This window comes from Ursus arctos, unplaced genomic scaffold (assembly GCF_023065955.2).
Source record: "Ursus arctos isolate Adak ecotype North America unplaced genomic scaffold, UrsArc2.0 scaffold_15, whole genome shotgun sequence".
NCBI classification, from domain to species: Eukaryota; Metazoa; Chordata; class Mammalia; order Carnivora; family Ursidae; genus Ursus; species Ursus arctos.
The window spans coordinates 58562726-58588730 of NW_026622819.1; the positions used below are offsets into that span (position 1 = coordinate 58562726).

At 50.3% G+C, this 26005-nt stretch overlaps 1 long non-coding RNA gene across 1 annotated transcript; it reads left to right on the forward strand.

Annotated features, from left to right (window-relative positions):
- The first annotated feature begins 951 nt into the window (after positions 1-951).
- Positions 952-4477, forward strand: LOC130543722 (uncharacterized). The gene is made up of 2 exons (XR_008959238.1): positions 952-1098; positions 3112-4477. It is a non-coding gene; the product is annotated as an uncharacterized LOC130543722 (long non-coding RNA).
- Positions 4478-26005: the final 21528 nt, after the last annotated feature.

A 26005-nucleotide genomic window follows, 5' to 3' on the forward strand; every position in this document is an offset into this window, starting at 1 on the left:
CTGGCAAATGAGCTCCCCACCGGTCTTGCGACCCTCCCTCTTCCCCCACACAGGCCAACAGAATGGACAACCTTCGTGGGGGTAGGGAGGCCAGGGGCCAGCACACACTTCCCCCCAAAAGCATCATTTCTGTTCAAAGACCAGGGTCTTCCAGGGTGAGAACAGACCTGAGCTGCAAGAGAATGGGAGAAGAGGCCTCCAGATTGCCCTTCGCACGTCCCCCACTCTTCCCTCACTCCGCTTCAGTGACACCCACTCCCCTTCTGTCCCTCGAAAGCACCAAGGTCTTTCCCACCTCCCAGCCTTTGCCAATGCTGGCCCCGCAGCCTGGAGGGCCCTTCCTCCGGCCTCCGGGCCTCGACTTCGACGCCTCCCTCTCTAGACACTTTCTGACCACACTGTCTAGGTAGGCACCTCTACTCTCTCACTTGGCTTTTCCCCTTCAGTGTCTTAGCCCAGTTTGTAATTGCACTTCTGTTTGCTCACTGACATGTGGATTCTCTCTCCCCTTCTCATCTGCGCCTTCCAGGAAGCCTTGTATATAGTATCCAACAAAACAAGACCTAGCCCAGAGCCCTGTACTGAGCCTGGACCACACACTATGTGCTCAAGAAATATCTAATTGGGGGCGCCTGTTTGGTTCAGTCAGTTAAGCATCTAACTCTTGATTTCGGCTCAGGGCCGTGGGAACGAGCCCCATATCGGGCTCTGTGCTTAGCAGGGAGTTTGCTTGAGATTTTCTCTCTCCCTCTCTCTCTGCCCCTCCCCCCGAAAAAGAAATATTTAATTGAACAAAAAGTACCAATAAGATTCTGATCTAGGATTAGAGCTCTGATGACAGAATTTTCTCTTTTTCATTTTCTATTGCTGGGACTTTAAGCTCCCAGAGAGCTGGACTCAAGTCCTGGGAGGAGCACGAAAATTGATTTTCATTTTATTGTAATTTGACAGAGTCGTGGAGCTGGGAACCTGGGACATGGAACCTGGAAGTGCTAGTCACTGCCCTCAAGGAGCTGTGAGTCCAGTGCAAGAGACCAACTCAAGTTTCTCCGAGCTTGAGGTTGGCATCCAAGACCACTGCCAGTGGAACTTGGACAGGTGAGCATGACCTCGTCAGGCACAGAAGGCGGGAGTATTTCACAGGCAGAGACGCAGAAGGGGCAAAGGCCCCAGGGTGGGAGAGAGGGTGGCATATTTGGGGAACCTCCCATGATTTGGCATGACTGGCATGGAGAAGGTGGCAGAGGACAAGACTGGAGAGACAGACCACAGCCAAATCCTCAACGCGCGAAGTTTATGCAGCAGGTAACCCTGAAGGTTTTGCACCCAGAAGTCTGGCTGGGTCCTTCCGTTGGCTCAGTGACCAGTGTGGAGGGGGCAAGACCAAGAGGTGAGTGAACAGATCTGAGGGCTATTGAGTTGTAGGCCTGCCAGGACTGGACTTTCGGGGACAAGTGCAGGGAGAAGAAGAAGAAAGTTCGAGAGACTCAGTGGCCCTGCAGAAGCAGTATCTCTAGCATGCATTCCCCTGGCTTCTGCTGCAGACTCTTGTCTGAATAAGCGTTGTCCCCCAGGCCCTGACCTCACCGTCTACCGGCAAATCCCCCACAGCGCACAGCTCTGCCCTGCTCCTGCACAGAGTTTCTGGAAGATCCCAGAATATTGAGGTCTTCCAAATTCACCAGCACTCAAGGGCACCTGGCTCTCACCCACGGTGATAAGTCTTGGGTTCAAGGGCTTCAAGGAGGATCACCTACTCTTTGGCCACTGAAACTGTTGTTTCCCTCACAATATAGAAGCCCCAATCTACAAGGGTGAGTGAGCAGGACTCTAAGAGCAGAATATCACTTCTTGGCTTTCTTGGCTCTCGGTCCAGAGCCAAGATTTAATTTTTAATTTTCAAAAACATAAGTGGTCAGACCATGGCTCAAAAATTGAAACCCTCCTGTCAGCAGTTCTGAGTCTGCCACATGGACCTTCCCAGTTGCAGAGCCTGACATCACTGGGCTGGGGCTGCACTTCAGTTTCCCAGCTAACAAAAGAGCGGAGCTTTAGGTGCCCTTCTGGGGCTAAAAACAACGATACCTTCCCAGATTCTAGCTCGTGTGACCTTGGTCATGTTTCTGAGCTACTTCGAACCTCAGTTTTCTCATCCGTTAAATGGGAACATTCGTGTAATACCTCATGGAACCGTTGGGAGAAACAAATGAGATATGCATGTTAACTTGTAAGACAGTACCATCATATATTAGGTCTATAATAAGAAAAGTCTAGATTTCTCTGAGTTATAAACTGAGCCAATGCTTTTACTTTAGAGGATTAAAAATTATATCAGTGAAAACTTTGCTGAGACTCAGGTTCCCATTTCCTCCCTTCTCTGGCCAGGTCTATGAAAACTTTGAGAAGAGCGGGAAGCTGGGAAGCCACACGATCTTTAGCTAGTCTCTGAACCTCTCTGGGCCTTAACTTCATCTGTCAAATAGGAGCGATAATGCCTGCCAACTTCAGGCTGTGTGAATCCAGGAGGGAGATACCACTTACCCAGCACTCAGGGAATTTTCCCTGGTGGAGGGATAAGCTATGTGAGGCGTTCGAGGAGGTTGGCCTCAAAAGAGTAAGAGGGTTTCCCCCCTTTTCTCTTTGATGAAGGAAGTTGGGGTGGGGGCTTGTGCCCTAAAAGAATGAGGTTTCCCTTGTCCAGGCAAGAAGTAAGGGGCTTTGCTCTTTTCAAAATTGTAGGTTCAGAGACACAAAGAACTGATTCCAGGAGATGAAAGAGAGGTGAGATTTCTAAGGGTGAGCACATCGTGGAGGGTAGTGGGTTCCATATGCAGCAGATAGGGGTCTCCTACTCCCATGAAGGGCCCTGGAGGACTAGAATGGCCAAGGAGGATGGCCCATGGCTGGACCCTCAGTGTGGGACCAGCTACATAATATGCAGGGCCCGGTGCAAAAAGCAAATGCAAATACCTTGTTCAAAAATTATTCAGAATTGCCAGACAGTAACAGAGAGCATTAAACCAAGCATTAGGCTTTCTGAGCATGGGGCTCTGGGAGCCGCATAGGTTAGACATGCCTGAGGCTGGCCTTGACTTGTTTTCTCCTCCGAAGCCCAGTGAAGTTTCCACAGCCCTGATGGGCACCGAGGGAGTGGATGCCACGAGCAGAGAAGCCCTGGCCCTCCACTGGATTTTGAGACCGTGGACAAGTGAGGAAGACCAGATGGCCAGCCCTGAGCTTCGGTCTGCATAAGGTTTCCAGAATTCTTGTACAACTTTAGGAAACGCAAGCCTGTCCCCACTCCGCACCCCTAAAGAGCTGAGCCTGGATATCCTGCCAGCCAGGTGCGTACAGAGCCAAATTTAACGTGACTTAGAAAAATGGAGGAATGTGACTAGCCTTGGGTCTGCGTTCCAGGCAGCAAAAGCATCCAGGGGCTCAAGCCGAATCTCACCTCAACCTCAGAACAGTCCGCTGGCTCCCCATCAAGGGCCATGCAAGCGTGCATCGACTCAGTAATCATACCCTTGAAGCCGAGCCCGGCACTCCATGCTTTAGCTCAGGTAACCCTCACAACCACGACCCTCACGGGTAGTTTCTGTGAGTGGTTTCGTTTTGCAGATGGGGACACAGAGACCTAGGGAGGTTAAGTCATTTGCCCGAAGTTCAAGAACCAGTGATGGAGCTGAGATGTGGGCCCAGGAATTCTGACTCCAAAGGCCGCTGCTTAGCTGCCCCCCACACTGCCAACGAAGCCAGAAGGGCTATCTTTTCTAGGCCTCCTGATGGGACTTTTCTCCTCTTTCTCATGTTAGTTTTTGTCTTTTCCTCTGCCTTCCTGGATCTTGGTCTATATCCCACTGGTGCGCTTACCGCCAGTGCCCCAGTCCTGTGTGGACTGATGGCAGGAAGAACAGCAGCCCCCTGTGTTGCTTGCTCACTGTCCCTGCGAGTCCCCAGGCCCTTTGCCCCTCTCACCCCCACAAATGCATGAGAGAGGGAGTGCCGGTGTCATGTCACACGTGAGGAATGCAGCGCTCCAAGGGGTTAAGTTGCTTGGCCAACATCACTCAGCTGAGACTGAATCCACGGCCGGGTGACCACAGAGTCGCACTAACAAGAGGAAGGTGTATTTTCTGCAGCAGTTAAGTGAGGCAGGAAAGGACCTGGACTTTTTCAAATCATGGGATATATGTTCTCTGCTGTTCTGCTGCATGCTACAACCCCTTCTTCCCCCCTCCGACCTCAGCATTCCCAACTATACCATGGGAAGCCTTAAGCCACTTACAAGAGCACATGTTCAATGGTCCAACTTCCCAGTTCAAATTCCAGCACTCCTGGCTGTATGACCTTGGGCGGGTTACTTAACCTCTCTGTGCCTCAGTTTTCTCATCAGTAAACTGGAGATAGAGACAGTCACTGTCTCTGATTCTTAGAGCTGTAAAGTTAAATGAGATTAAAGTATGTACTGCATTTGGCCCTGAGCCTGGCACATAGTAGGCACTGAGTAAATGTTAGACATTCTTACCAGCATGAAAGGTTTTAGCTGGTAGCCTAGCTATGCCTTCAAACACACACACACACACACACACACACACACACACACACGTGCCTGACTCCCAGAAGCCTGGACTGGGTCCCCTACGGCCCTGGGGCAGAAGCCTAGAAGGTGTCAAAGCACCCCCACTCTTGCTGCCCCCCGTGTGGAGGCATTGGCGGGCAGGGCAGCTGATTCCTTGCACATGAGACTGGCCAGTGACCGAGGAGCTATAGCCTGGGCATGAGGGAATGGAAGAAGGCTGGAGCTCGCAGCAAGTGTGGGGGCACACGTTATCACTGGAGCAGCCAGAAGTGGGAGTCACTAATGTGTGTCAGGGCTTCCTGCCGGGGCGGGGAACAGCTCGCCCAGTTCTGGCGGGGCATGCACCCCGTGTCTTTGTGTCCATCCTCATGCAGGAGGACCCAAGCTGGCCCCCAGCGGTCACAGAGTCACCAAACTAGGGCCCAGTTCTGGATGGCCACATCCCTGTCCCCACCCCGAGAAAGAGAAATGGGAATGGAATGAAGCGAAGCGGGGCTAAATGGGCGGAGCGAGCCTCGGCCTTCTCACCTGTCATGTTGGTGGGTGTCTGGCTCCGTGCCAGGCCCTTGAGGTTCCAGGTGTGAGAGACCTGACTCGGAACTACCAGGTGTTTGGGGCATGGAGGGGAGACAGACCTCGGAAAGTGTGACAGCGCTATTTATGATTTGGGAACCCTTGAAAAGCATGGCAAGGAGTTTGGAATTTATCCTCAGGGCCATAGGGGACTGTAGAGCGTTCAAGCAGGAGACAGAACTGGTCACATTAGCAACTAGTAGGCTCCCAAGGGGGAGAGCCGAGAACGGACGCAGAGGATGCAAAATGGAGTGAGGTCAGAAGATCCCCAGCCCGGGGATCCCCAGCCCTGATGTTGCCCCCTGACCCAAGGACCACAGCCCCAGGACCTGACCCTTGATGATGTCTCCAGCCCCTTCCCCTCCCATCTGCTCCCACTGCACTGAACCCTTTCCCTTGCTCCAGGCTTCTCCCATCTTTCCTCACCTGTGAGTTTCCTCTGCCCAGAGCCCTCTTTCTGCCGCTCTGTGCCTGTCACCCACTCCACCTTCAGCTGCCAGCTTCCAGGTCGTTCCCTTCAGAAAACCTTCCTCAATGACTCACCTCTTCCAACTAGACCACATGGCCATGGTCTGTGTTTCCCACTAACCTTGCCCCTCTCCTTTGACCATGCTCATTGTTCTCCCCTTTAAGAAATGCGACAGAGCTTGGCCTCCCCACCTGATGCCCCAACGCCCAGCACTCGGAGCAGGCCCTGGGCATCCAAGAGGTTGTGGCTCGGGGTTCCAAGGTAGCAACGTCTCCTTAGAAAACCCTCAGTTCCACTTAACCTCCCACACACTCACACTAGATGTCCATCCCCACGGCCATTCACCAAGTCTCTCTTAGTCTTGGAGACGTTGTCTAATGAAGTAGGTACCTGCCAACAGTTTCAAAGGGAAGTTTCTGATCATTAGGTAGGTGCAATTGTGTTGTCTTGACACCGGGAAAAAAGTGAGTCAGTTCAGGGATCTTCTACTCTGAAAAGACTGAGTTGTCCCCTCCCGCCCTGTTCAGCCCCTGCTGGGCTGGATCAGAGCTCCTCCTGGGCTCCTCCAGCACGTGAGCTGTCCCTTCTGGATCTGCTTGCCCACCTCTCCCACTAGACTGGGTCTGACTGAGCTCCATGTCTGCAGCCTGGCCCATGGCAGGTGCTCAGTGCCTTTGGAATTACTGACTGAACGAATAGCCTACTAAACATAGAACATCGTAATGAAGAGCTCAAACTGAATGATGCCCAAGGCTGGATGCTGGCCAGGAAGGCTGCCTTGGCTCAGCTTGGCTGAACCAGAGGGACCCGCATATGAGCCATGTCCACCCCTGATCGGGGCCTGGGATGGGCAATGCTCGCCGATGACAGAAACATGCTGGGATAAGGTGGGGCCTCATTTCCCGAATGTCCCTTCCTCCTGGGGAGTGGTTACTTTCATCCTTGATTCCCATCTGAGTGAGACATACAGTGTCAGCCCCTTTGTCGGCCTATTATAGACACCTGCTAACCCAGGTAGCTGATCCAGATCTCAAGGGACCCACAGCCCTGCCCTCCTTCATCTTAGGAGATGGGGGAAGCAGGGGAAACCAGTGTGACCCATTCCCAACGCTTAGAGTGGAGAGAGTGGGCCCGAGGCACAGTAGTGAGTTTTTCCAGATTAGCAAGGAGATGGGTAATTAAAATCTGTCAACACCTCCCACGCGCCGAACACTTTATACACTCTGTGACTGACCTCTACACCAGCCTTAGAGAGAGCGGTTTATCCGCCTCCCCCATTTGACAGATGAGAAAAGTGAGGCTCGCAGGGGCAAAGCGGCAGGCCAGAGGTAACACACTGAATGGGTGGAGGAGCCAGGGTTCAAACCAGGCTCTCCTGGGCCCCACTGCGCGCCCAGCGCCCCTCCCCTCCAGTGCCCTGCGCCCCTCCCCTCCAGTGCCCTGCGCCCCTCTCCTGCGGCCAGGGGACAGGGAGTTCGGCCTCCTCCCGCACTCGGCTCACGCTGCCCAGTTCTTGCCGCTGCTGCCAAGTACTGGGACCTGATTTGAATTTGGGGTTCTCTCCACTGCAGCCTAACAAAGGTTTTTATTGGAATGCCCCTCAGATTTGCAGACTTTGAAGATGTTTCAACAATGCAGTAAAAGGCAGGTCTTTGCCACAACAAAAGGCAGAAATATCACCGAGGAGTAAACAGAATTCCTTGGCCTCCTCAGAGCATGTGTCAACATCTTTTTCTTCCCCTTCCCCCCCTCTTCTTCTTCTTCTTCTTCTTTTTTTTTTTTCCTGCAGATTCAGGGCTTGTCGGGGAGGGCGCCTCCCAGGCACTGATGGGGTGGGCCGTGGGCCGCCCCGAACTCTCGGCAGCTCCGCCTCAGAACAGATGCTGGGGCTTTGGTAAACTGAGAAAGCGTAACTGCTCCGAGCCGCTCTCCTGACGGCCACAATTACCCACATGGAAAAGCCATTCGGCGCTCCCAGCCCCTTCGCCCTGCCCCTGGCACACACATGTGGCGTGCCGCGGCTCCACAAACAGGCCTTCCCAGAACGAAAATGTATGTGACATGTACAAAACGGCTTGATTTCAACTGATGGCTGGAAATTAAATGGATCTGAAATGTACATGCTTAAAAACAATTTCGGCGGAAAGCACACCCATTTAATATTGCGTCTCCAAATGAGGCCTCACTCCCCGGGCAGGCTTGTAACGTGATGAAAACCAGCAGTCAGACCCCACCTGGGACCCCCACTCACCAAGGACACGGGACCCAGGGGCAGGGTGTGTATGTAAGCGTGTGTGAACGTGTGAGTCGGCAAGTATGTGTGTGAGTGTGTACGAGTGTATAGCAGCATGAGTGCGTGTGTCAGGGTGTGTGTGTGTGTGTGTGTGTGTGAGAGAGAGAGAGTATGGGGATGGTTAATGTGTGTTTGTGTCTGTGTGTGTGTGTATGTGTGTGCAAGTACAGGGATGACGAATATGTGTGAATGTGTGTACAGTTTGTGTGAGCCCGCGTGTGCGTGTGCGTGTGCGTGTGTGAAGGGATAGAAGGAGGGGCAAGACGCTGCCCTTCCATACTTTTTCAAGTCAGCCAATGTCACCTAAGCACGTACTTTGTGCCAGCAAGGGGGAGCGGGGAGAATGTTGATCACAGGAAAGGAGAGGTCGTGGCCTTTCAGAGCTTATAGGCGATTTGAGACACTGAAACCAAGTCAAGGAAATAATCGAAGAGCAAGCCAAGACCATTTTTAAATGTTGAACTGGAGAAGGGAAAGGGAAATTAATGGATTAAACATAAACTGGGCATCGGTTTGAAATCACAAAGAACATCTGAGCTGAAACAGTCATGGGTATGGATTTGTTTCTACCATTTTCTGATGGTGAGACCTTGAGCAAGTCACTTCCCTCTGGGCCTCAGTTTTCTTGCTGGTAAAATGGGTCTAATAAAACGTATTGCATTCATGGAAAGATTAAAAAGAACGTGCAGTAACTGGGCGCCTGGTTGGCACGGTCGGTTAAGTGACTGACTCGGTTTCGGCTCAGGTCATGATCTCAGGGTCTTGGGATTGAGCCCCGCATCAGGCTCTGTGTTCAGTGGGGAATCTGCTGGTCCCTTTCCCTCCCCCTCTCTCTCTCCCCGCTCTGTCCCTCCCCCATGCAGATGCTCTCTCTCTTTCTCTCTCTAAAATAAATAAAATCTTTAAAAAAGAAAAAGAATGCGCCCTAACCAGCTCATTGTGTCCGCTGTATGCCAAGCACTCAATAAATAACAAGTCTTCTTTGTATTACAATATGAATATTATTATCGGATGTGACCTGCACAGTAAGGCGCCATGGCCTCACAGTGACACAGTGACTGAGTCAGAACCCAAACCAGAGTCATCTGGCTTCAAAGCCCACTATGTCACCTCTCCCTCTGAGGCCCTGACTGACCTCCAGAAATACTGGTTTCAAAGGTCGGAGAGCTGACACAGTGGGGTAGGAAGGAGAGGCCTAGCAGCGACAAAAGCTTTCCTTATGGGAGAGCATCGTGGACATAGACACTGGGACAGGAAGTGGCCCACTTGTGAAGGCAGGTCCACTCTTTTTCAGAGTGAGAGGGGGAAGTAGGTCTTCTCTTGCTGGGCTTGGTAGTGGCCCTGGGGTGGAGAGGTGATCAAGACACAGCCCTGGTCCCTAGTAAATATCACCTCACCCTGGCCATTTTGTCCCCCAACCAATGATCATTCAACCACAACTGCTGGCCCCTTCCCAAAAGGAGGAGCTCCAGATCATAATTAGAAGCCATTGTCCTTTCCCATGTTTGCAGTCATCCAAAACCAGAATGAGCCCCCTTGTGAGGGAGTGAGGTCCCCATCTGTGGCTAGTCTAGGATATTGTTGTAGAATTGAACAGATCAGAGGACATGCAGCAATTCAATGGCTGGTACAGTTTAGTGTGACAAGACTGTTCATTCAATCAAATACCTGGCAAGCATTCATTAAGCCCTGACTGTGGGCTAAGACCCGTGTTCGGCACCGGGGGTTCAGAATTAATGGAACATAATCCTTACCCTCAAGAAGCTCCCATTCTAGCTTAATTCCCTCTCAGCCTTACTGATTCTCAGTTTGTTTTAGTTATGGACTAAGCCTGATGGACTATGGTTTTAACTTTCTAAGCAAATATATTGAATGTTTGGTATTTACGGTTCCTTTTAAAAAGTCTTTAAAACTAGTCATTTCGATTGTTTTCACTAGCATGAGGCCATAGCTGGCCTGACTGCCTTTCCTCTACAGCAGGGTTTCTCAACATCAGCACTAGTGATATTTGGGGCTGGATAATCCTTTGTTGTAGGGGGCTGTCCTGTGTCAGTAGCATCCCCGGCCTCTCCCCACGAGATGCCAGGAACACCCCTCTGCCCAATCGTGACAACCACAATGTCTCCAGATATTGCCAAATGTCCTCTGGGGGACAGAAGTGTCACCAGTTGAGAATGACTGTCCTAAAGGATTATCTCCACTGATACAAAGCTGAAAGGGGGGAATAAGGTAAATAAAGGAATTTCAGGGTCCCTATACCTCAAGAATTTATAATCCCATAGGGCCTACACAAACTAACCACACGGAAAATAAAGCCTCACTAAGGACCCACTGTGCGCTAGGCACTGGGCCAAGTGCTGCTAGAGGAGAGAGCCCAAGTTCTAGATCAGACAGCCAGAGATCATCAAATCCCATAGGAAACCTGCAGGGTTTGAATACCAGTTTCCTCCTCAGTCAATGGTATGATTGTGACCATTTGAGTGAAATGCGATCTGAACAAAGCACAGACTAGGTTCAGTGTCCAATTGATGGGAACCTGTCTCTCTTCTCCAACTCCAGCCCCACTTCTCCAGACTCCAGCGTCAGCTGCAGCAAGTGCTGCCCCCCCCCCCCCCCCAGACAGAGTGGCAAGGTCACGCAGCCTTACTTTGGGGATGCAGGCAAACAGGTGCTTGACCATCTCCAAGTCAGACCCTCCAGAGTCTGGAGTAAACTCACAGCTCTCTCCAGCCTGTCTGTCCATCCTTAGTCCCCTTGCGGGCACCCCAAAAACTGGTTTCCACAAGGTCACGCTTTGAAAGCATAAATCAGCTTCAGAAAAGTCCTGAACTTTAGCTAGCACGTTATTGGGCAAATTCTGAGTGCCATTTGCATTCCTGTCAAACAGCTCTTGGAGGGGTTCTGGGAAATCTGCTATGCAGTGATTTTAGATTTCATTAGGCACCAGTCACTAGACGCACGGGCATCGTAGGCCTCTGTGCGCCATGGTTCGTCAGCAGCTGAAAACCTGAGATCAAGTGCAAGGGGGACCCTGGCTGCCAAATTTCAGAGTAGGAGGGAAAAAAAAAAAAAAGAAATCTGGAATGTGTTTCTACTTACTGTCCATTCCAGTAAAATGAAACGGTCTCTCCTCCAAACATGTGTTACTGCTTAGGCCAGAAACTGTATATATTGGTCTAAATCCAGAATGGTCTATGTGACATATTACTCCATATGACAAAATTACTACAACCTGCATGCTCTGTAGGAACGCCTGTTGCAACAGTATAGGATGATAATTTGTTGTACAACAAAAGTACATAATAATTTCATGTCAGTGTGGGCCAGGCCTCGGGATTTTCAAAGGGAAATCTTGGATGCATGTGGACCAGGACTGAATACGCACCCCCCAATTCCTCCACCTCTACCCCCCACCCCACATGCTCATATGGTATGTGATCAGGATGGGAGAAAGTGAGGCTTTATTTATAACCATATTCCACTTGAAAGTGACAAGAACACACACACACACACACACACACACACACACACACACACCCCTCTAAAAAGAAAGCCAAATGGAAATCTGGTGTTCTCATGCCTGAGGCATCAGTGGCCAGAGCCGGGTCACCTACGAAAGGGTAAAGGAAGGTAATGAAGCCAAAAGACAGGAATGTTCATCTTTCAGCACTGAGCTGTTTCGAAGCCATCCAGAGCGAAGCCACGTGAATTCCTCGAGACCCCCCAAACCACAGCCTCCTCTTTGGCCCTTGTCTGGGCTAAGGTTTCATTACGCACCCCGGGCCCCGTTCCAATCCTCTCATCTGTCCCTCTAAGCGGCTCCGACAGATCACTCCGCAGTACACGGATTCTCGTGGCGATAATGTCTCGGAGAGTAACAACCTGAAATGTGATCCAGTCAGAGTGCGTTAACGGTAAAGCGTTTCTTTACGACACTTTTCACAAAGCAAGGCTGCAAACCGGGGAGAAATATATGGCTAGAAAAATTGAATGCAGGACCTAAAACTGCTCAATTGCTAATACACTTTAGCGTGACACCATTTTTCCTGATGTGGAAACTTTGATTATAGGAAAACATTAAAACATTCTTTCTTCCCCCCTCCCTTCCTCCTTCCTTCTTTCTTTTCTTTTTTCTTTTTCTCTCCTCCCTTTCTCTCTCCTTCCATTTTTCCTTCCATTTTCCCTCCCGCTGGATATGGTTTCGGAGTGGAAAACAAGAGATTTGTCTGGGGAGGCTTCTCAAAGTCTCCTTTCCTGGATGTCCCCTCAGAGAGTGAAAATCTCCAAATGCCACCAATTCCCCCCAGAGCACAATTCAATTTCAAACCTACTTCTCTCCCAGCAAATTAACTGGGCTCTTCTTAGACACTTTTAAAATATTCTTCTAAAGAAAAAGATCCTATAAAAGCCTTTTCTATCTCAATTACCTCAAAATCTGACTTAATTTGTCTCTGCTATCAAGGGCCATGGCTTAAGCTACTGTGGCTTAAGGGAACTGAGTTTTCTCCACAGTCTGCCTGAGTAGCCTGACCTGTCTTCTGGGTTTGGTGACCGTCGAAAATCCATCTTCTTGGAGTTTTTTGGTTCAATAAAACCTGAAACATATTTTGCCTGGCATTTTTCCTCAGGATTTTTAAACCCGTGTGCACTTTGTGGCAAATGAGATCCATATGTCCCTGATTCATTGATACTTAAGCCATTAGGATGCTGTTTTGTAAGAACACTTTGATGTCTAAGGGCCGTTGAGCTATTTGGAGGGCTTTTTTTCTTCACAAACAGGAAGTTTTCCCTTCTCAAGGAGTACACAAAGTGAGAGGCCAGCTGCCCCAGAATGCGGGACAGTGAGCAGGAAGTGGTTCCAGCCCGTCAGGATGTGTTTGTCCTGCTTGGCCACAGAACAGCCCCCAGACCCTGCCCCTGGGGGGTGGGGTGGGAAGGGGTCTTGTGTAAGGAGCCTCGGAGCCGGCACTGGGCCTGGCCTGGCGCCTGGGTCATTAATGCCCTGCCCACACTCCTGGGACTCAGACCCATCTCCCAGAGTGGACTCAACACGCCTTGGCATGTTTATTGCTTTTATGTGACATCAAAATAACATGTGACAAACAAACACAGCCAAATGCCATGGCTGGGGAAAAGGGTGGGATGTCATTTGCCTTCTTTTCTCCAGGACTGCTGCAGAGATGGTGACCTGGACTTGGGTTAGGGGATGGGTAGGGCTCAGGCAAGGAAGTTTAGAGACCAGTTCCAGGTGGGGCAGAGGCCATTCCCAGGGCATCTGAAGAGCTGGGGTATTTAGGTGCGATGACCAGGGACCAACCGGCACCTTATGAGATCCAGGTGGACCCCAAGACCAAGGAGGGGAAAGAGAAAGAACCAGGGCTTTGGACACTGGCAAGACTGAGTTTGGAATACCAGCTCTGCCACCCACCAACCTGTGTGAGTGACATCACCCATTGGAGCCTCAGTTTCCCCCTCTGTAAACAGTAATACCCAGACTAAGGATTAGGAGAAATAACGTCCAGAGATGAGCAGCTGCACCCCCACACCCCGTGGTCACTCTCACCTACAATAGACATTGGTCGCTTGCTTGACTACCCAGCACTGTATTGCTCTTTCTGGTCTACCCACTGCTCTCTGTTGGGTGTCTCTTGGTGGGAGGTGTGGGTCATCTTCCAGTCCCGGGAGGCCAGATTCTCCCTTCCTCACGCCAGTGCAGCCAGTGGGGCCAACACGTGACACTGGCCCAGCAGGTAGGATGCTTTTGTCTCGGATTTTGAACCTTGAGCCTTTGACTTCAGCACATGAGGACAGCTGGAGGTCAGGCTTGCCATAGCACCAGCGGAGCTGGGGACCGTTTGTTTCTGCTGCATGTTCCTACCTCCCTATCCTGGGGCATCCTTGGTTCCACTCAGAGTCCAAGCCTCGCTCTCCGGGCCCCTATCAATTCTGGGAGTGCCCAAAGTCCTTCTAGTGAGGACCTTTGTGCTCAGGACAGAGGAAGTTTCTGTCTCGCAGCCAACAGCCCTGACAAATCCATACCCCTAAGCTCAGTCCTCACATGCCTCCTGATGTCTACTCCGTTGATAATTCTTACTCATTGCGAGCTCCTCATCTAAACCAACTCTCTGACCACGGCCTCCCATTCTTCTTGCTCCCTCACTTCCAACACACTGTCCCACACCTTCTTCCTTTCCTACCCATGTGTAGAGAACATCTGCACCTGTCTGTGTTGTAAGTGGGACTGACTCTAGGGGTGAGCAGGTGACCCAGACCTGGTCAGTCAGGGAATTTCATTTCCCTGGAAAGTGGTCATTGGTTCAGGAATGGGCACCTACCCTGAGTTGGTCCGATATGACTAAATCTTGTATGACATTTGCTGGGATGCTGGGGAAAGTGCAGCTCCCTTCCAGCTGGGATTGCTCAACTAGCTGGTTATAGACATGGAGCTGCATGGGGGAGAGGGTAGGCATTGCAAAGGGAGAAACTACCAGAAAGTAAAGCCCACGCAGGAAAGCAGAGGCCAGAAAGAAAGACAGCATGTCGATGATATTGTTTAAACCTTTGGATCCAGCCATGCCTGAAACTATCACACCTCTAGGCTTGCTAGATGTGTCAGCTAATTTACTTAACCCAGCTAAAGTTGGGGCTTTGTCGCTTACAATGGAAAGAACCCCTATTAGTACACCACCTTAAACCCCATGATTGTTCACTGAGCCAATCCTTTGTCAGTTCCCTCGGCTCCTTTGTCTTTCTACCACTCCCACCTAGCAAAACCCCAACCCCAGATCAGTCCAACTGTTGATCCTCCTGGCTCTAGTTCCCACACCAGACATACTGGAGTCCCTTTAAATCCATGGTCTCCAACCTCAACCTAGTCCTCAGCGCTGCCCTATGATACCGCTGGTGAGGTCCTGCACCCCGGCCCAACATAGCTGTTCCACACATTAAATTCCTCTTCCAAATGTCCAGTCTCACTAGTGCCCTCCTCTCTCAGCAAATGTTCTGATCTATATTCATGAGTTTAAGAGCAGTAGTCTCTGCACTTATATATACATTTAAAAAAAAAATTTGCCTCTAAAAAGTTGGGGGAAAAAGACCTCCATCATCTTTCTGCCCTTTCTGTCCAAACACCACACATAGCCCCACAAAATTGTACCTGCATGCATAATATCCTTTCCTCTGTGGCTCTGGGGACAGCAGAACAGGTGGACTGCCTCCTGTCCAAGGCTTCATCTCCGTCCCTTCTCCTTTGGCTTTGGACCAAGACACACCTGAGTTCAACATCAGCTCGGCCGTGAAACGAGCTGCATGTGGCTATGGGCATGGGGGCTCGGCTCCCTGTGAACAGTCCCTCCTGGGCTTTCGTGGCACTGCAGAGGACAGCACCTGTCCCCAGATAGTTGTGGTTGCACCACTGTCATGGTACTGTTCACAAGTGATGTCATATCACTACTCTGTGATCTAAGGATCATGTAGCAATAAGGTCCTTCTGGTCTGGGAACCAATCATTCCTGTAAACCGATTTTTATAACTATACAAAGTATTTGTGTCAGGGTGTCTGGGGAATGGAGCTGGGTGTAGGACGGGGGACAAGGTGTCTGAAAGGCATCCACCACCTGGCGTGACCCTACCCTGGAGAGGCAGCAAACCACCCCTGCCACGGCTGAAGGGAATCTCTTGGAAGGGAGCTGGGAGAAGCCTGAGAAGGCAGGCCCCCCGAACCTCTTGACCCTAACCTCACATGGCTCTTCACTACAACTGGCCCCCTTTGGGCTTATTGCCACAAGCAATTTTGCATCGATGCCTGTGTGCCAGAGTCCTCATGTTCACCAACCCTTACATGCAGTTTTTCCAAGGAAGGTTTCACCATCTGTCCAGGGCAAGTGACTGGCCCTTTCTGAGTTTGGTTGCCTGGTCTGCAGCACATGGCTGCTGTGAGCCTCCCCTCTGAGGGCTGCCGGGAAGACGGGGGCGGGGGGGGCACAGGACAGAAGGGAGGCCTCGCAGGGCACCTGGCGAGCAGTCAGCACACAGTGAACAGTGCTGGGTGTCACTCCCCTGGCTCCCCGCCCACCCAACTGGAATGTGCAGCCTCACCCATCCCATTAATTCCTCTTCCTCACCCTACAAACCCATTCCAATTTCTTGTCTCTTGAATTAAAATAAAACAGAAACCTCTCCTCATCCCACATCCAGTCACCGCCCCATCTCTTTCTTCCCTCTACGACCGAATGTCTGAAGTTCCTACCCTGGCAAGTTCCAGACGACTGCATTCCCCACTCACACCTTACAGCCTGCCGCTCCTCATTTCTGACTCAGCTTCCCCCCAGCAAGGGCTCTTCTCAGGTTTACCAACGACTCCGTGGCAAGGCCTTTCTCTGTAGGTACCTCAGTGGCACAAAGATCGGAGAAGCTGCCGGAAGAAGAAACCTCAGTTGGTTCGGGACCAGACTGTGCCGAGCCAAGGTGCCGAGCACACCGTTGTAGATGGTTGTGTAAGGGAGACACCCCCTTAAATTGTGTGCCCCAGGCACCCGCACTCCCCTCCCCCGAGCCCTGGCCCTGCTTTCCAAGATAATCCCCAGTGTAGTCTATTTTCAATCCGAAAGGCCTCAAGAGTCACACAGACAGTAGAAAGCTGCAGTCACTAAGAGGAACAAAATGGGGACAGTGACTTCCTCCAGCTACTCATTGCCATAGGAACGCGGGCCCCGGGTTGCCAGACTCGAACATACCAAGAAGTTGAAAAGCTGGATTTTTTGCTGTGAAAGCTTATGACTTTAAAACGTCAGCATCAAAGTCAAACTAAAACCGGAACTTTGTGTGGGTGCAAATAAAATCTGTCATTAGGCTAGGTTCAACCCTAGTGTTCTGGGGCACAGACCTCTGGCCTGAGCTGGCTGGGAGACGATGCCCGCAGTCTGGAAGGTACCGTGCTGGGGCTGATGTAAGAAGGGGAGAGTCCAAAGGGGTAAGGAGGCAGAGAGTGAGGATAGGGATTATCTCCGGGTCCAGGGAGAGCAGAGATCCACACCCCCACCTCCAGCAGGACCTAGGGGATGGCAGGACCACTGAGGTGGCTGTGTGGTGTGACCCTGCACACCAGGGTTTCTCGTCTCTGTTTGAGGAGAACACGCTAGCCGGCACAGTGGACGTCCTCCTGGCAACCAGCGTGAACTGAGGTGACTGAGGAACAAAACTCCCTCCTGTGGCATCACCCAGAGGCGGGGAAGTCCCAGGAAGACCAGAGCTGTCTCCTGGGTGGGACCTTCAGGTCACATTGAAAGCTGGTCAAAAGAAAACAGTTAATGCTCACTTCTTGCCCCCTTGGGATTCACCTTCTCCATGTTTTCGGTACACTTTTCCATTTCTGTCAACATTTAGCCTTTTAGAGAATGTTCTCAGAGCTCTGCACTAACCTAAGAACTGCCATTCCTTATGCCTGATCTCACCCCTGTATTTCAGTGCCTTCTCAGCACCATCCTATAGAAACAGAACGTGGGCCCCATCTGAAATTCTGAATTTTCTAGTATCTAAAGGATCTAAGGAAACACATAAAATTAATTCTAATAACAATTTTACTTAACCCAAACATCAAAAATAAATCACTGAAACATGTAATCAGTATAAAAGACTAATGAGATAGCTTATATTCTCTTATTGGTACTAAGTCTTCAACGTCCATGGTATGTTTTATACAGACAGGACCCACACATCCAAGCAGACTAGCCCCGTTTCGAGTGTTCGGGAGCGCTGCTCGGTGCTGGGACCACCAGCTGGGTGTTCGGAAGTGCAGGCTGACGTGGTGTGAGTGCCCAATGAACGAATAATCTGGGGGCTGTGAGAAAGTTAGTGGATCTCGCTACGCCTCGGGATTCCCAGCAGGGGTGGTGCAGAGCTTAGAGGCTGGTCTGAAGGTCCAACTTGAGGGGCAGAGACATGTCTGTGGGACCACACTACCTCCCAGGGCCTCACACAGCAGGCACAAAGTGTGCATTTGTAGAATGAAGAAATGAAAAAAAAGTGTTACTATTGCATTGCTATACTTGTCTAAAGTGGTAATTCTTAAACTAGTGGGGGTCGCGGGCTCTCTCAATTGAAAATCTGATAAATACTGTGGACACTACCACTCCCCCAAATAGATCCAAACTAAAAATATTTGGACAACATTTCTTATTTACAGAGTCACTAAAATCCATCCCCAAACTTCCCAGTGTATGGCCCCAGTAAGAAATTTGTGGTCCAAAAGATTATTTCTTTTTTTTTTTTTTTTAGATTTTATTTATTTATTTGACAGAGATAGAGACAGCCAGCGAGAGAGGGAACACAAGCAGGGGGAGTGGGAGAGGAAGAAGCAGGCTCATAGCGGAGGAGCCTGACGTGGGGCTCGATCCCATAACGCCGGGATCACGCCCTGAGCCGAAGGCAGACGCTTAACCGCTGTGCCACCCAGGCGCCCCCAAAAGATTATTTCTATTTCCAGCAAGTGCTTATCGAGTTTATAATACAGGATGTAACGAGCACTGGGTGGTATATAAGACCGATGGATCACTGAACTCTGGCTTTGAAACTAATAATATACTATATGTTAATTAATTAAATTTAAATAAATTTTTAAAAGACTCTTGCCTTTAACTGATGGTTTTGTCTTTTTGCAGAATCATTTTTAAAAATTGGGAAATTGCTAATCTCCTTAGTGATGATCGTGCCAGTGAGGGAAAGATTTTGGATAAGTCCAACGAAAATTCACTTTCTGCTATTGATCTGCATTTTTTAGCAGTATTTAAATCATGTGCCAGCACTGTACCACCAAATACGGATTGGGTGGGCACGAAGCATTTGCACGACTTGTTCAAATAAAATAGACTTATTACATGAAAAGGGAAAATGCATAAAAATAAGAAGAGGAAAAAAGACAGTAAGAGTGCTTACCACTCAGACATCTATTCATATTTTGATTTATTTATCCAACACCTTTTTTCTGTGCATAGTTTCCTGAAAATTATTATAGGTTCCCTTATATTTTGTTTATGTTTGTATGTCATATTTATATTATATGTATATTTAAGTATTATACTTATTTTTATATCTTGACATATTTATATATTTTTATTTTTACTTTATTTTTTTTTTAAAGATTTTTTTTATTTGTTTATTTGACAGAGATAGAGACAGCCAGCGAGAGAGGGAACACAAGCAGGGGGAGTGGGAGAGGAAGAAGCAGGCTCATAGTGGAGGAGCCTGATGTGGGGCTCGATCCCAGAACGCTGGGATCACGCCCTGAGCCGAAGGCAGACGCTTAACCGCTGTGCCACGCAGGCGCCCCATATATATTTTTATTTTATATATGTGTGTGTATGTTATATATACGTGTATATGTATTTTTTCTGCTTTTTGAAATTTGTCATCCTTTCTTTCCTTTACTGAGATATAATTGCCATATAACACTGCATTAGTTCTAGGTGTACAATACGATGCCCTGAAATATATAGATATGTAGGTATCAAAATGGTCTTCGTTAACATCCATCACCACACGTAGTTACAATGTTTTTCTTGTGATGAGTTATTATTTCTTAGGCATCTCCTTGGATTTTTCTAAACTCGTCTTAAACATTATTTTAAGTGGTTGTATAATATTCGATAGAATGGAGGCCCCATGCTTTCCCTACCCACCCCCTACTGCTAGAATTTTAGTTGTTTCCAATTAATTGTTCTTATAAATAGCACTAAAATGAATATCTTTCCATATAAAGGTTGCTAAGTTGAAGGGTCTGAGCACTTATTATTTTTTTTTAAAGATTTTATTGATTTATTTGAGAAAGATGGAGCATGAGCTGGGGGTGGTGGGGGGACAGCAGAATAGCAGAGGAAGAGGGAGAAGCAGGCTCCCCGCTGAGCAGGGAGCCCGATGTGGGACTTGATCTCAGGACACTGGGATCATGACCTGAGCTGAAGGCAGATGCTTAACTGACTGAGCCACCCAGGTGTCCCAGGTCTGAGCATTTAAAAACATGTCATATGCATTGCCATACCCTTTCTTATTTCTCCCTCTTCTGAATTATACTCCCATGGAACAACACCAACAGGTGCCAGGCCCACCCCACTGCAGAGCCAGCCCAGAACAGACACAAGGGCATGAGGAGGTCGCCTGTCTCTCATGGGCTCTAGCTAACCTTCTACTTCCTGTCATCCCCGTGGTTCTGGGGCACCAGCAGGCACCTGGGCAGCCTGGGCACATCCTAAAAGTACAGGGAAGGGAAAGCAGCAGACACACAGAGCCACTTGCATCCAGAAGCACCTTCTTTCCTTTGAGCAAATGTGCACTGAAGGCCCACTGTGTGCCTGCACGCTCCAGGAGCTGGTCCTACAGTGCAGAGAAAAGCAGACACGCTCCTCTCCCTGGGAGTTTACACACGATTGGAGACACATTATGATCACACGCGTTATGACCTGTGCAATGGAAGAAAGCAATGGGAGCGTGCCCAATTTAACTTGAGGACTCACTGGCCTCTCTTTAAACAAAATCTGAAAGCATAAATGAGGATGGGAGGGCTAGATAGGCAAAGAGCTGCTGGAAAGGGGCTTTCAGGCAGAGGGAACTACGCTTGGAAACTTCCTGGGGCAAATGGAGTTTGATGTGTTCCCAGAACTCAGAGGTCAGCCTGATGGGAGCGTCCCAGAAAGGAAGCAGAGTTGGAGAGGAGACTGGAGACACTGATGGGGCTGCACCCCATGGGGCCTTGGGGAGCCTGGTCAAGGGAGTGAGCCTTGTCCCAAGGACAAGGGAAAACCAGTGACTATCTTGGGTGATGACATGGTTTGACTCACCTTTGCTAAACTGGCTGCTACGTGGGACATGCATCGGTACAGATAAGACTGGAGGCCATGGGAATACTTAGGGAGCCACTGTTGTTACCCAGGCGAGAGACGGCAAAGGCTTGAACACGCGGATGGAGACGCAGTTGACCAAGTGGAGAGGTGGGTGTCATCACTGACTCCCAGGATCCTGCTAGATGTCAGCACCGTTCACCGAAATGGCAAAGGCTGAAGGCAGGCCCACTGGGCATGGAAGAGAAAGCATTCTTTCTGCATCCCTGCAGGGTTCCTATCGAGTTGCCCCTGACACATACGTGGGATTTGAAGCTTTGATTCCAAGGAAGGAACTGCATTCCAGTTTTTCCAAAAACAGGTTGCATCAATGACCGGATCCTCCTGTGGTGTGTGGTTTTAAAAGTTTGGGAATGCCCTCGACCAGCTCTCTCCCAATTAGGGCTTCAACAGTGCATGTTGGCAGGTGCAGCTTTCCCTGCAGAGAGGAAACCTGTTTGACTTTGTCTAAACCTGTGCTTCATGCAGTCTTCGATCAGGGGGCTGTGTGTGCATCTGTCTCTAGTGTCTACTCATATTCCCTGGCACTGCCACGCTGTGGAGAGCCCCTTAGGAGATATTGATCGAACTACAAAATTATTGGTAAAAAAAAAATTGCAGTGGACTCCTTGCCAGTAGGAGACACAGAGCAATGCAATTTGTGAGCGCCCTTCAAACACGCTACCCAAGGACAGTGCTTCTTCCCACACTCACCAACGTAGAAATTCTGTGGGTAACCTCCTTTCGAGGCTTGATGTTCCCTTCCTGCGTTGCCCATGGAAATGAAAATACCCCTGGGAGAGCTTCAGTAACATCTATTCGCTCAACTCCCTTGCCCTGGGCTTGATCCTGAGAGCCACAGAGAGGAAGACATCCTTTTCCCTCTCAAGGAGCTCACGGTTTAATGGGAAAGACGAGCACCTTGGCCCATGACTATGACACAGAAGGAAAAGGCATGTTGAACATACCATAGCATCACGGGGGCCGGCCTGATTAGTGCAGTCGGGAAGGCCCAGGCAGGTCGCCCTGATAAGATGCCATCTGAGTAGGCTCTGACTGCCAAATGGGTGGTTTGCAGGGAGGAGGGAGGAGGAGAGAGCAAGGCAAGGGTGTTTTGGAGACAAAGCCCATCAGACCTGGGCTTGGCACTGCCATGGCTTCCTTTCATCAAACTGTTCTCCCTCACCTACTGTGGGCTTCTCCAATCTTTTCTGCCACGGCAGCCCAGGCATCTCTCAAGGGGAATACCTGCTAAGTGTTCTTCACTGGCTTCCCAGAGCTTTTAAGGTGAAGACCCCAAAACCTTCTGGCCTGGCCCACCCCCTGCCTGCCTCCTGCTTCCAGCCATCCTTTGGCTGTGCTCGGCTCTCTGTCCCTTCCAGCGTGATCTCCATTCTCAAACCTGCGACTCTCCCCCCAGCTCAACTCCTTTGTCCACACTGCTAGCCCTGCCCAGAACACTCTTCCAAGGCCGTGTCCACACTCCTTAGTTGAGTGGGCTCCTACTTCTCCTGCAGAGTTTGGTTCTAAATGTTTCTCATCGGGGAAGCTGTCCTGACCCTTCAGATGATACAGGTCTCCTCACAGTCCCCTGAACTTTTTATGTCACAGCATTTATTGCAAGGTGACACCATATACTTGCTTGTCTAATTATCTGACTAAAGCCTGCCTCCCCCACAAGCAGAGCCTCCCTAGTTCCATGAGGTCAGGGACCATGTTTCATTCACTGCACTGTGTTTACTATAAAGTAAGCAACCAAAAAATATTTGTTACACACATTAATGAGTACCCATGGGAGAGCAGGGCCTGTCACAGGGAGGGAAGAAAAGAGTACAGTCAGAGGGTGAATGACATTATTCAACCAGCAGAGCAGAACTGGTAGGAGATTAAGAGATATATTGCAAGGAATTGGCTTACGCAGTTGAGGGGCCTGACTAGAAAAGTCTGGAATCTATAGGGCAGGCCGTCAGGAAGGACAGGCTGGGAATCACTGGGCATACATGGGCACTGCTGTTCACAGGGGGAATTTCTCCTTCATCAGGGAATTCTCAGTTTTGTGATGATGGCCGTTCGAGGGAGGAACCAGGCCCCCCCAGATCATCTAGGCCAATCTCTCCTATTTAAAGTCAACTGATTATGGACTTTAATCACATCTGTGAAATAACTTCACAGCAACACCTACAGTAGTGCTTGAATGAACACCTGGAGACTGAGGCCCAGCCAAGTCGACCCATTAGAAGACCGACACAGACATCAAAACCAGGAGGCAGCAGAGAGACTGAAAGCCACTGAGCTTCAGAATCAGACTGACGCATCCCCCTCCTGAAGCTTCTAGCCGAGTGACCCCTGTGTGGCAGAGACGAGCTGCCTCTCCAGCAAAACATCCCTTCTACCTGGGCACACAGGTAGACTTCCTTTGTCAGCTCCCCTTGCAGTTAGACTCACCATGTGACTGAGTTCTAGCCACCGAAAGTGAGAAAGATGGGTGCCACTTCCTGGTCTGGCCCAGGAAACTCCCCTCCCGACTGGCTGGAAGGGAGGTGGCCTCTGGGGCAGCTTCGGAATTTACATGTTGAAGTCGGAAGCACCTCTGTTATCCTGGGTCTCTGGTGACTGAAAAAGAAAGGTTGCCCTGCTGACTTTTTCACCCACCCACCACTGTGACGTGAGCAGAAAATAAACATCATAGTGTTTAAGACCACCTGGGTCTGGCACTGGGTCTATTTGTCACAGTAAGTCGTGTTAACACTAACGAACACACTTCGCGCAAAGTTCTAAACCTTTCCGAGCTTTGTGTTGCTCATCACAACAAAGGATGGAAGCGTGTTCTGCTAAAGATCCATGTGGGCCTCTTGTACAACAGAACTCATATGAAGCCACAAGAGACCTGTGTGTCTCACGTAAAGCCCTTCGGGGCCGATACGGGGACTCCAGCATGCCAGGAACCTGGGTTCCCTCTCTCCTGCCGCTCTGCTAGCCTGGAGCTATTGCTCTGTGCGCGTGGTCCCAGACGGCTCACCATCGTGCTTGCACGCCAGCCAGCACACAGAGGAGAAAGGACACGCCCTTTCCTTGTACAGCCAAGACACTGAAATTGCACATCTCGCTCGATTCACATCTCGCCCTGTACACTGACTGGAGTAGGCTCCTACTTAGCTGAAAGGGAGGGGGTGGGACGTGCCTTTATTCTGGATGATGAAAATCAGGGGTCCCGATCCTATGAGCGAGAAGGCAGAATGGATACCAGGAGACACCCCGCAGTCTCGGCGTGGGCGTGAAGCATTTAACCCAAGCCCGACCCGCAGGAAGAGCTTGATAGAAGGCAGTGGTGATTATTCAACTCATCACTACCCCGACTCTTCAGTTTTCCTCGTACTTCCTCACTCTTCATCTCCCAGTCTCTGTACATCCTTCAATGTGCATTTGGACAAGATCGTTCCTGGGGCGCTCAGGCTTTTATTGAACAAGTCACCAGCCACCAGGCTGGACAGAGGCCTGCCCCGCCCTCCCCCACGCGGATGCTCCGCAGGGGCAGCCTGCTGGCCTGAGCCTCATCCAACTGTGTCCTTGTGGTCTAGGTGACAAGGACACATCCTCAACACTTGTTTCCCTGAGCCCAGATGTCAGCCACATGAAGCCTAATGATCTGCAGCTGGGCCTTGGGCCCCCATAGACTCCCAGAGGCCCAAGCCAGGGAATGATAATAATTATAATAATAATTGCTACCATTAGTGCTTGCCTGTGGCCTGGGTGGCAAATGGAGCCCTGTACATGATGGCTCGCTGGCACACAGACTGTGAGTAGGTATGTTCTCCACTTCATAACTGAGGCTCAACTAAGCAAACTTGCCTGGGTCCACCCAGCAAGCGAGTGGCCGAGCCAGGCAGGATTCGAACCCAGAGCCACTTTTTTTTTTTTTTAAATCACTCATCCCCATTTTCTAAAATACCGATAGCAGAGGGCTTGCAGCGACCCCTAGGAGACATCGGCCTCAGTCGTATCCATTCCTTTTCCCCTCAAAAGAGCTCTTGGTTCCCTTGTGTGGGTGTGGGAGGGGAGGGCCACCCACCCCTACTCACAGTCCACAGGCCCTAGGTTGCAGAAGCAGAGGACATGGCCCAGGCTTAAGCTCGCTGGTGTGTTGCACCCCTAAGGCCACACTGATGGGTTCCGGCATGCGCTTGGGACCCAACTGACAGGACTTTAGCTGGGAAGGTGACGCCGAATCAGCAAGTGAGGCTTGGTCCTGAGGCTGCCACCTGGTGAGATTCAGGGAGAGAGAGGGACAAGGTGTGTTCTGGGAGTATCCTTGATTCCCTACGCCAAGTCCTGCCTGAGCTGGAATTACCTGGGCCGTTCAGTGATGTGAGCTCAAGGCTGCACACCCAGGATGCAGCTGAAGTGGGATCTGCAGCAGGCCTGGAGCCCTTGGCCATGCTCCAGAAGAAAGACGGTGGTCACGCTACAGCCTGATACGGTGGTTTCCACTCTCCCCTGCGATCCTCTCTCTACTGACCCAGCCCTTTTACCTTCCCTCAACCTCACCTGGAGCCCACAAGGTTACTCATTTATGACCAATGTGGCCTTGATCAAATGGCTAGAAATTTCTGCCCTGAATGCCTTCACTAGATTGTCCTTGGGTATTTTACCCATGAAAGGCTGGTGATGCCATCCTGAGCTGCTGGGGGTGTAGGGAGGGGTGCTGGTGGTGCCTGCTGCTACTGTGGGGTTTCCAGTGTGGCCGGGTTTGCTGTGTCAGGTGCTCTCCTGTATGCTGGAGAGCCAAGGGTGAGCAAACACAGAAACCAGTCCTCCCCTTGAGGCTCTATCCGTCTAGTGCCCCATGGAAACCACTGGGCCTCCTTCCAAGAAGGAGTTCAAGAATTACCAAAAGATGCTACGTTCAGGTCTGCATTCTTAGATCAGGGCTTTGCCATGGAAGCCTGCAGCTTTAGCCCATTCTGGGCTGATTTAATGCCTCTCAGGTGTGTGCCCGGATGTTGCACATGAGGGAGAATAATCAGGGATGTTACTTTTCATAATTGGGTATCAGCCGGGGTCTCAGGAGGAAACAGATGGCGCGTTCCAAAGGGCTGTTAGAAGAGAATTTAAAGGTGTGAAAGCCAACAAGGGGGTGTAAAGCCCCCAGCGGGAAGCTGCCACCACCCATCGGCAAAAGAGGCAAGGGGAAGCAAGGTGGGGCTGTAGAATCCAGAAAG